General features: G+C 41.5%; 1 protein-coding gene and 1 long non-coding RNA gene across 5 annotated transcripts in view; both read left to right on the top strand.

The window, feature by feature from the left end:
• LOC135897427 (platelet binding protein GspB-like) overlaps nt 1-12,197 on the top strand; it is a 218,656-nt gene that overhangs the window by 81,169 nt on the left and 125,290 nt on the right. The gene's annotated exons all lie outside the window — the stretch shown is intronic.
• Nucleotides 4,853-10,277, top strand: LOC135897415 (uncharacterized). Its single transcript, XR_010563037.2, has 3 exons — nt 4,853-5,236; nt 6,000-6,113; nt 8,454-10,277. It is a non-coding gene; the product is annotated as an uncharacterized lncRNA (long non-coding RNA).

Below are 12,197 nucleotides of genomic sequence, written 5' to 3'. Positions count from 1 at the left end.
TGTTCTCAACTGCCTATCAATTCCTCACTGAATTTGGCAACACAATATAGTGCGACAGTTGTGTGGTTTCATGATGGTCGAACCTATAGGGCTTTACCTTTAGATATAGAGTTTGTTGTCTCTACTTAAAAGTATTGCGTCTTTTCCACAAAAATCTAGGCATTTTTAGGATGATTTGATCACGTGTAGGTGTCCGGTGCAACGAGGCTCCAGTGATTGCAACGCAATGCATATGAAACTGTGATCTAGGAATTCCTGACGTATAATTCGAGGACATTTGGGCATTGCATGTTGGTGACACTGACGATGCGTCTATCTCCACTGCGACAACGTATTGTATCACCCGGGGCATGCGAGACAGCCCGACAAAATACAATGATAAATAAAGCTGAAAGAAATAAAGAAAAATGTCATGTTTGGAAACAGTGCTTTGTGCATCACGGCCGCAGCTTCCTCTAGTTCAGAATGAAGCGGGAGAGCTGTAGTTTGCCTAGTTCGCTTTCTTAATGACCGGCCGTACTGTGTGTCTTCGCAAAATCTTGAAGCAACTGTGCGACATGTTGCTTCTCCGCTTTCTATAGTATTCTTTCTTGCAGACATCTTTGCATTGTGCAGAGTGGCAAAACAGATGCGCATTTAGATGACTCCTCTGCCGCTTCGTTCTCTCTCTCTCTCTCTCTTATAGAACATTTTTGTGCTCATGAGAGTAAAGTAGCCCGTCGCGCCTTTATTCGTTCTTTACTAAAAAAAATATAATGAGACGGTAGGTCACTTGGGGTCTACCGTTCCAATGTCGCTCCTAATACAACGCTACGCGCGCGCGCGCGCACGCACACGCACACACACACGCGCGCACGCGCGCGCACACACACACACACACGCACACACACATACACACACGCACGCACACAAAGATTTTCCAGTGGTGCTACGAGTGTGTCATGATTGGTACAGACAACGAAACCTCAGCGGCATCGATATGCTGCCCGTGTTTAAGTCGCGAAGGTGTTTTCTTAGCAGATAAACGGGCCAGGAAAAGTTACTTGCCTCGCCAAGAATTCGATTCCGGCGGCACCGAAGTTTGAGCTGTCGGGAATTCTAAGAGTAGTCGTCGATATGCCGACGTCGTCGTGCCGTCGACATCATTGCCAACACCGTGCCGTTCTCATCGGCCACCTACATGTAGGCATCCCTTATGAAAATGGATTTAGAGTTCCTTTAGAACTCCTAATGAGTTCCTATGGAGTCAAAAGGGACTCTATAGGAACTCGCGATCTATAGAGTCGTCTGCATAGAATCTCTATAAGAAGTCTATAGAAACCTTTCTATAGAAACAAGTCATTTCACACACAATAGATGTTCTATAGAGGGTGTATTGACGTCCTATGTACTGAATTCTATAAAGTAATTTTTATAGAATGTCTTTAAAACTTCTAACGCGACCTGTCTATAGAATGGCTCTCCATTCGTTCTCTATAAATGTTCTATAGAGATTGTATTGATATCATATGTACTAAATTCTATAAAATAATGTCTATAGAAAGTTTTTAACACTTCTAATGCGGCTTGTCTATAGACTGACTCTCCATTCACGCTCTATAAGCAGTCTATAGAGGGTTTATTGTCATCATATGTACAATATTCTATAAAATAATGTCTATAGAAAGTTTTTAACACTTCTAATGCGACTTGTCTATAGACTGACTCTCCATTCACCCTCCATAAATGTTCTATAGAGGTCGTATTGACATTTTATGTACCAAATTCTATAGAAAAAAATTTATAGAACGTTTTCGGAAACGTTCTATAGAGGTCGTATTAACATCTTATGTGCCAAATCCTACAGAAAAATGTTAATAGAACCTTTTCAGAACTTCTAATGCGGCCTGTCTATAGAATGGCTCTACATCCTCCATAAAAGTTCTATAGAGGTCGTGTTGACATCTTATGTACCAAATTCTATAGAAAAATTTATAGAACGTTTTCAGAACTTCTAATGCGGCCTGTCTCTAGACTGGCTCTCCATTCCCGTTCTAAAAGTGTGCCATCATATGGCATACGTACTGAGTTCTGTAAAGGAACGTTTATAGGAAATTAAACAAGCTAAAGTGCGGCCTGTCTAAGAACGGCTCTATATTTTCACTCTATAAACAGTACCCAATATCCAGTGCATCGCCGGATTATGGGTCCAGTGCCGCGCGCTGGATGCATGGGGCGCTGGGCAAGCGCGGCGTACTGGAAGGCGCTGGTTACTGGTGCGAAAAACAGCTCTAGCGCGTTAAATACGTGGTGCCTGGACACCGTATGTATTTTTTTTTAATACAGAAAGCAACAGATAGCGTTTTAGTACAATATAAATCGAAAAAATGAACATGTAAAAACAGAAGTGCTCTGACCAGGATTCGATCGTCGTACCTGCAGATCCCCAGCCCGGCTCATTACCGCTACGCCGCGTCAGCATAGGGACATGGGCGGATAATTTAGCTTATCAAAATCGAGAAGCAGTTTTAGTTTCACAGAGAGAAGTCTTGCACAGACGTGGTAGATGCGCTATCGGCCAGCAACTAAAACTCACGCCTGTACCTCAAAGAAACATTTCTCCATATTCAATAGTGTGCTCGGAAGTGCCATAACATCGACTGCGATTGGTATTTTAGCTTCGAAAAAAAGTCCTAAATGAACCACCGACTCGGGACGCTGCATGAATGGGCTCTTACTGCCGATTTCGATAGCCGTTTCTTGTACTTCACGCGAGGGGTATGCAATGTTTTCTTAGTTCAGTGATGACTTTCAGTCTACACGTCTGTCTAGCCACATATATTCGTCAGAGAAACGCAGGCTAGTGCTGGGAGCCTTCGGCGACAGCACATATACCTGCGTTTATGATGCGTCACATCGGCGCTCCTCACTTCTTGTGCTGGCACTGTAGACATGAAAAAATTGTTTATTTAAAAGCACCGATGCGAAATCTGAAATATAAAGTAATTTATCCTTTTTAGACTTCTTGATTCTTGAGGTTAGACGCGCCGATAGCGTGCAGACGGACTCGGCGGATACGCTATGCCTAAGCTTCGATGGGGACTGATCTCGGCGCGGGTAGCTGGCGAAAGCTAAAATGTGTGTATTTGAGCCTCAGAACTCTTTTTAGTACAATAGGGAAAGTGGAAGCGCACGAATCGCCTCAGCCTTGTTATCGGTGCGATAATATCAAGCAGCGGTAGGCATCGAACTCGGGGTCCGTTCGAGCGCGTCTGAACGACTTCTGGATTTCATGTCCACTCCACAACACTGCGACAATGGCGATAACTCCCAGTCATACGTTACGTGCGAACTACTAAAAAAGCGGCGTCCTCCGTCTATGCGTGGTTTCGTTAAAGAATTTAGCTGTCCCCCCTGTCACAAGGCAAAATGCAAAAAACGAAAGTGATTTTCAGTGTGACATGTGCAGGAATAAACAAGGCAGCTCACGCACCTTTATTCCATGCTGCGACACGAAATAGTTCTATGACCTTAAGATATAGCGTTATTTAGGACAAGAGACTAGTATCAAGCCATGAAATTGTATAAAGCATTTAATATTCAGCAGCGCTCGTCCTTGCGTGCGGGAGCCAGCGCGGCACAAACACAACCAGCGCCGTTTCCAATGCGAGCGTCTCTTCCAGTGTGACCCAGCTCTTATCCAGCGTTCTCACTGGTCTCGAGTGAGTCCCAGCGAGCGCCAGCGTACCCAGTGCGATCCAGTGCTTTAAAAAAAAGAAAGAAAAAGAAAAAAGAAAAACGCGCTGGTTTCACACTGGAAGGCACTGGAAGACGCTGGTTCTTGCAATCGGCATTTCAGAGGTTTTTTACTATCAAGTAAGAGCATCGTTAAAAAGACACTCATTGACCAAGGCAAACATCACACTAATCGAAATTAGGAAAACCAAAGAAATATAACGGAAGCGCGCATTGTGGTTTATATCGCATATGCAGGTAAATCACAAAGATGTATACCAAGAAACACTAAGCAAAACTGCGCCTTAGGAATCGCGTCATATCTATTTGCTGGCATGCAGTGACTGCAGCACTTGGGGCGGAAACAGATCGAACGCCGCCGCAAATTTCTGGCACATACCACTCAAATGCACCCTGCAGAAACGATTTTTTTTTTTTTCAAGGAATCTTGAACAGTCACAGACCACATGAGCGCGATCCGCGCATGATAAGCGCATCGCCACGAAAGCAAGATAGGGAACACATAAGCGTAACCTGTACCTCACGGGTAAAATTAAACATCATCGTATATACGTTGCTGTGCGACGGACACAAGCGCACGGAAACATCACACACTGCACACGTGTACCTCCGAGGTTGTGTCGACAATTTCTGGGCTACATTTAAACGACAGCAGGAAGTTACTTCAATGAGAAACGAAGTGAGGGCACCGGCACTGCAGGTAACGGCTGCGCATAAAGTCAGTTAGGGTTTTAAGGCCAGTGACCGAGGTTGAAATCGTTAAAATCACACCGCAGCGATAGCTTACACATGGTAAATTGTCGAGATCTTGAAGGCCATGCTTTTTGCTGACTACATGTGGCATAAGCGATTCAAAAGCAAGAATACTGCATGTAATTTATTTCTGCCCTAAACTATAGCACACAATATGAGCATGTCAATGTTTCTTCTTGTCTAGCAACATATGTATGTAGTTCGGCTCAAAGGCCGGCTCAAAACGGCACAAAACCTGCTGTAGTGGGTATTATTGTAGGAATCACGGAGGCCACAGCAGCCGCACTATTATACAGACGGCGCTGGCGGCGCCGGTATTTTCGTATTCAACGCGACAGGTAGAATACGAAGCTACGGCGTGTTGTTATTGCTCCGTCTTCAACGGTTGTCGTGCGAGCTGCGTCGATGTGTTTGTTTGACCGTGTGTTATTAGGTTTGCTGTAATGAAATGAGACGTAGTTCGCGAGCACGAAAGTGCCAGAAGATGGCTTGAGTCTCGCTGTAAGCACGCAGTATGCGTGGCGCGCCAGCTAAATGTGGACCAACGATTTTCATGCCATGGATTGCGTTCCCTTTGTCTCCGCTTGTGTTCGTGGAAAGTTTGGTGGACGGCGCAGAGAAGTAATGCGTATTATTAGCGCGCCTCAGCTCGTCCACTACCCAGTGGCTTGTTTGCTGCAAGTAACATCGCAGACGCATCACTGGAAACTTGGAGAGTGCCTTTCGACCTCGTCGTACTGTTGAAACGGTAAGCAATCGTGCTCGCCAACTACACGTGCGTTCATCCGTGTTGTGTGTGCTTCCCGTGTGTGTATAGAGTGCCTTGCGAACGTAGTAAGTGGAACACCCACGACAACAGTGAACCCTGTGCTGATACTTGCTACGCGCTGGTTGTAAGAATTGTGTACGCAACTCTATTGCCACAGTGCGGAATTGATAATCCTGATAAGCGTTTGCTTCCCCTGAGAAAAGTTTCGGAAATCGTGTTCGCCTTGTGCAGTTGTGCGTGAGCTCCCGCCTGTCTGCTAAAGTTGCATAGTAACGACCCGTCTACCTCTTCATCGATTCTTTCTTCAATGACGTTTCCTCACTTATAAATGCTTCGACGTTGTGCACAATCTCTGCTTACGAGGTTTTTGGCTAACGAACAGTTCTAAGAAAAAAAATGTAAGCCAATCACAGCTTGCTACTAGTACAGCTTTATTTCCAAGGCAAGATGTGTTGACATAACTGACTTAACTAAGCATGACAGGGGAACGTTGCCTATACTAAGTAATGGAAAAAAAAAACATTAAGTTTAGATTGTAATCTGCTGCTGCGGTGCGTCCAAAACTTTATTTGATGTAGAGGTCCGCATTGTCATGACATTCGATGATTTCGAGCATTTGCTCTCTTTCCACATTAGTGCAGACATTTTTTTCGTGACTCTTTTAGGTGCTGATTGCATGTTTTCACGATATCACAGCTTTATTGTGCCACTGCTTTAAGCTAACATAGAATTGATTTTGTAGTGGCGAGGCCGTGACCCACAACATTAACTACAAGATCGAGGAGCCCCAAGAAATGCCGACCCTGTGGATATATGGCTGCAGCAGCATGGCGTGTGATCTGGATCGTCATGACAGGTGTGTATGAAATGTACGTGTTCCAAAAAGGGGGCTTGGTGTCATTCATGGTGAAGTTTGTCGACACATTACTTAATGCAGCATACTAAAGAGACTAAATATTTATGCAACCTTATTGAACTTGCTACCTATTAGTGTGCATAGCCATTATGCCCACATGATTGTGTTCTGTATAAAACTATACCCAACCATTCCTGATGTTTAGTATTTCTTTTGCGTAAGTTGCTTACCTGCAAGTTACATATATTTTTTGCTTTGTACATAGTGTATTTATGACTTTTTATTGGGGTTTTATTCTTTGAAAACTATTTCCTATGCTGTACCCCTATTTGCATATTTTTTTTTCTGTTTGTGCTAGAATCTCGTGCAGTTTTCTGTGCATGTAGGAATTCGAAGGGTAGTGTACTAAATATGTCACAGGTCTAAGCACGTAGTGTGCACATCTTTGTTTATCATTGATATCTTTACAGTTACTTCTCTGTTCCCATAGTAACAGCCACTGCAAAATACACATTTGGTGAGCTTTAATTTCTTGAAAATTAATATGAAGGTCAGTATTTACTAAGCTGCATTTACTTCTGTAGTACATAGGCACAGACTGATATGGATACCTTGTTGACCTACACAGGATGCCTTTTTTGTTTGTTGCATTAAATATGGGGGCTCACCCACATCTCTTACTATATATGTGGTATGCCTCATCGATTTCACTTGTCAGTTTTTACGGTGGATGAAAACAGATGAACGATTGTAATCCAACATGAAGCCCCGTTGTGGAAATGTACGGCCAAGTTGGATGACCATACTGGATCTCTTATACACATGAGAAGATACCGGCCAGTTTGCCGTATGTACGCTTGACCACATGTGAAAGGGATACAGTGCACTCACTGCCTGTGACACACGACAAATTTGGTGGTATCTTTCACCGAGCAAGCCTCCCTTGCCTGCTTGCCTTTCTCAATTCTCTTGCACACTGCTGTGCATATGGCACCCTGACAAGAAAGGCTTGCTTAGATACCACTAAATTTGTCTTGTCTGTCAGGGGTAGTGTAGTCTATTCTTGTGATCGTGTGTATATTTGGTCAAATGTACATGCAACAGATTGGCCGGTGCCTCAACACGTACCTAAGACAGCACCATAATTCACTCCCCGGATCAGTATGTTCGTCCCACTTGACCATGCACCGATGGGACTGGGGCTGCGCACCTGATTTAGACTGTTCATCTGTTTTGTTCAGCTGCGGCAACCAATTGGCCAACAACATCGCTGAGGAATGCCACATAAAAAGACTGGGTCACAATCTGTTTACTGAATTGTCCGCAACCTTCGTAGTAACAAATTTGTTTGTTGCAACTAGTTTTAGGCACGTTATTTCTTGTTAAATTGTCTGCTTGACCTATAGAGCAGTTATGCAATCAGTTTTCAAAGTTACTTGACTAGTATAATTTTTGTTTTCTGTTTTTCACATGCCAGGTTGCAAGAAGGACCCTTTTTAATTAAAACTGAATTAACATTTCAATTGCAATTGGGCAGTCTTATCATTGCGTTTAGGATACATATCAGTGTACATACCCGTACTAGGTTAGAAACTAATTGTTTCAATAACTCAAAAAGCACAAATATACTGTGTCCATTGTATCTGACAGTGACACCGCGACTCTGTTCCAAATACCACAAATTGGCAGTTATCCATCATAGTTTGCGAAAACAACTTAAAACATTATTGTTCCCCATACAATGCATACTTAGATGCCCAAGCTCCATGTGAGAAATTTATTATTCGCATATTAAGCATAGTACATACCAACTATGGCTAATAGCGGATGGAATATTAATTTTGTCTACCGCTCAGCAATAGAAGCCAGTAGGTCATTCCCTTTTCAAAAAAAAAAATTTTCTATGCATAGTGTGACATCTGTATAGGACTCTTAGCTCATGGGTGTACCTGCTTGCTTATGTTATAAATGGGAATGTGTTGTCATTGCAAGATGAGATTAATGTGTGACTAGGCTGTTGTCGTTCGGAGACGCTTTTTGTCATCAGCAATGACATTCTACTGCCAGGCACATTGGCCCAGTGCTGATGTCACCGAATCTTGGGAAAGTAAAAATATTCTCAAAAGTGATTCTCAAAAGAACTGCCACTGTTTGGCAGAGTGGTGGGGAGGTGGGGCGTTCTGCCACCTTTCTGTTATAATTTTTTTCTGAAATACTGAAATGAAACTTAGCATAATGCTACAACTATATAGATATTTGTGGCATGTTTGTGCCTGCTAATACATTATGACTGAATGTTCATTACACCTTTTGAAAATTAATTTCAATTTTATTTTCCAGGCTCCACCGTCGCCGTTACTAGACGGACCAAATGAGGCCAAAAACTAGCCTTTCCTCGCTCCATTCCTGGGAAGTGAAATAGCAGGTGGTCATGTAAGAATGAACTTGCAACCATGTGGGCAGTAGCCAAAGCTCCCTACAGTTCATGCTGGTGGTGGAATGATAAGACAAACCGCAATATTTATTTGTTTACTTATTCACTTAAACGATATGCATGCAAATGACGCTTTTGGCAGAACGCGCGTGTGGATTTCTACCAAACGACGTGAAAAGCATGCCAATGCTGCTCTTTTTAGCACCCGCACATGGAGTTGTGCCAAAACGCGTTTTAAGCATGAATATGCAACTTAATATTTATTTATTCATATCTCATGAATACTGTGCAGTTTTTTTAGCAAGGAGTCAGGTAAAATAAAGAAATATTGTTGCATCAAAGTAAATGTTATTTGAAAAAGCATAATTCACGTAGCACGAATTCATGGAAACTGTAAATTTTGAAGAAACAGAGCAGTAAGGTTAACAAATCTTATATAACAAAAAATGAGATCACATTTCTGTTGGACCTAATACCATAATTTAATCTGTCAAATTAGAGATACCATATGCTGCTCTAATATACAATCACTAATTTATGAGTAGATGCGCGAAACTCTCAAACGTTGCAACAATTTCATGCTAGCTGTAAATTCATATATACAGTTTGTTGACTTTAGACATAGCAGATGGAGTCTGCAGAACTATGATATCTCTTTCTGGCACAGAGACGGGCATTAGTAAGCTTCGTGGTGTTATTTTTCTTAAACCTGCCAAATAGTCCTTCCTGCAACAGGTAGAATTCTCAAATGCCGCAAACTTAATTCAAATTAGTGCTGTGGTTGTCTCAAAAGTATTTCTGTATTTTGGATGTATTTGAGTAGGAAAATTTACAGAATTAACGAACTTGTGCTAGCTCTTTTTTTCATTTACAGTTGCAAACTAAGTCCTTTTCCTTCAAGTTTTGCTATTTTCAGCAAATTTTAATAAAAATTGATGGTGTTAATGTAAAAACTATAATTTAAACATTTTTAAATGTATCAAACCTCATCAAATTTGGTTGCATAGTTGCCGAGAAAAACGATTTTACTGTTCATGTGCATTACATAGGAGCTCCTGAGCTAGATCTCTTTTTTAGTCATTGCGTGTGTCGGTCTGGTTTGTATTTCTCACCCTAATTAGAATATTGGCTCTGATCTCAAAATTGTTTCCCTTACAACGAAATACAAGCTTTTAAACTTTTTACGATATATGCTGTACTGCTCTATGATAACCCCTGTTTGCCACATTTTTGCAGGGCCTACCAGTGCTAATTTTACACATAAACATAGACTAAAATGCTGTGTGGTTTCGGTATATGGTGTACTTATCTGTGAAAGCCATTATTTGCCACATTTTTGCAGCGACTGCCAGTGTTATTTTTGCTCAGACTAAAATGCTGTGTCGTTTCGTCAGGCTGACACAACATTGCAGTGCACATTCATATCAGTCTATTTTCAGGCTTTAGTATCCAAACATTTAATGTGCACTGCTGGAACAGGCACTCCTTTTTCAGTTTTAATGGTATGGTTTCTTGTCCTAGTCAAGCCTGTTATTGCGAGGTGTCAGCTGTAATCAAGTCTGCCACTGATTCTTTTACCTCATGTTTCGTGTGTTTGCACCACCAGCTTGACCTGAGAAGCATGTTGGCAGCTACAGTTTGTGTGTTGCAAGTTCTAGTCTGAAGTGTGTATGTCACATATATGAAGCATGTATCTAGTCTGAAGTGCAATAAACATTTCAAACTGAATACTTTGTGGTTGTAGCACCAATTATTTTGCCACTGCATTTACTGTAGTCCTTATTGCCTACAGTAGAACTTTGGTAAATTGCAAGTACTTTACACACATCGGCCTAGCTTTTATAGGCATTTGCTTGTAGGGACTCGAAAGCAACTCGATAGAAATATTCTATAGAAATTTGCCTTTAGCATCTCTAAAGAAACTCGATAGAAATATTCTATAGAAATTTGTCTTTAGCACATCTAAAGGAACTCGATAGAAATATTCTACAGAAATTTGCCTTTAGCATCTCTAAAGAAACTCGATAGAAATATTCTATAGAAATTTGTCTTTAGCACATCTAAAGGAACTCGATAGAAATATTCTATAGAAATTTGTCTTTAGCATCTCTAAAGCAACTCGATAGAAATATTCTATAGAAATTTGTCTTTAGCATCTCTAAAGCAACTCGATAGAAATGTTCTATAGAAATTTGTCTTTAGCATCTCTAAAGGAACTCGATAGAAATATTCTATAGAAATTTGTCTTTAGCATCTCTAAAGCAACTCGATAGAAATGTTCTATAGAAATGTGTCTTTAGAGTTCCTATAAGAATGCGGTGGCCAAATAACTTTTGAAACTCTATAGGAAAATTCTATAGGCAATCAAAATAAACACAATAAAGTTCTATAGAGAAAGTTCAAAAGACTTTCTAAAAAAACACATTAAAAATTTTTGTAAGGGATGCTGGGTGTCCCTGCAGCTGCTTGTAAATTTATCCCTATGGCACAGTTAAAGAAGAAAGCGCACTTTTTCTCCTTTCATCGCATAACTGGTACTCTCGTTAGTTAAACCCAGGGCACTACGGTAAGCCCGCGCCAGGCTATAAATTAAATTGTGGATTTCAACGCACGAAAGCAACAGGCGCTATTAGGGACGCCATAGTGGAGCGCTCCGGGTTAGCTTTGATGCCCTGGAATTCTTTAACATGTTCCGAAGTCTAGGAACATATGCATGCTTGATTAGGATCTCACTCAGTCCTTCCGGACTCCTAGAAGCGTGCAAGGGGCTTCATCTTTTGTTCTAGATGTATTTCGCTGCAGATCAATATCAAACACAGAGGCTGTTGCCGAAGAGGGTCTTTACGATCATAAACTTGTTCTTTTCACTTGTCCTATTGGCATGTCTGAACCACCAGTCACCCAGACGCGAAAAACTATGAAGAATTTTTCTAGAGCAAATGATGAATCAGTTCCTGATTATTTATAGACGGTTCTAAATAATTTCAGGCGCACTGGTGTAAATGTCTCTTGAGGAAAATTCAAATCACTTTGTCCTCATTGTCCTGAGCAGTACATTCCTAACAATACGAAGAACAGACACCATAAAAACCCTGGGATCCCCCGCGATATATAATTCACTTAGTGCGAAAAGTTAAATTATACACGAAGCGCAAGGTAAATAATCGCACACACACCGCAACTTCAAGAAAATACTTGCTGAAAAAAATGCGCGCGGGCACAAGGAACTATTTTTCTAACACGCTCACGCAGTTTCTGAAGACTGACCCATCAAAATTTTACCGTCATCTTAGTTCTGAACGCCGTAAAGCCATAAAACAAGCTAATGTTGGCCAATGTTATGAGGCTCTTTTGGTATGGGTGTCGCTACTTAGACCAAGCCTTAGTGCAACGTTATAGTACAGGAAAAAAAAACTGTATTCACAGCAAAGCACACAAGTAAAAGGGACAACACTGAGTCAAGCATACTGGCACATGTTAATAACTTGGAACAAGAAAGTCATTACGAATTCATGCAAGTTTCTGATAGAGTATGACGCGAAGCGTGCAGTAAAGGGGATATAACGATTGGTAACACCTCTTCGTAAGGAAACAACTGTTTATTTCCTAGCAGTACAAAAGTGGTTTTTGCCGGTCGGCAAACACCAGGC

The sequence above is a fragment of the Dermacentor albipictus genome, chromosome 1 (genome assembly GCF_038994185.2).
Source record: "Dermacentor albipictus isolate Rhodes 1998 colony chromosome 1, USDA_Dalb.pri_finalv2, whole genome shotgun sequence".
Taxonomy (NCBI): domain Eukaryota; kingdom Metazoa; phylum Arthropoda; class Arachnida; order Ixodida; family Ixodidae; genus Dermacentor; species Dermacentor albipictus.
The sequence above is the reverse complement of the archived record's forward strand: the minus strand, read 5'-3'. Positions and strand labels throughout refer to the sequence as shown.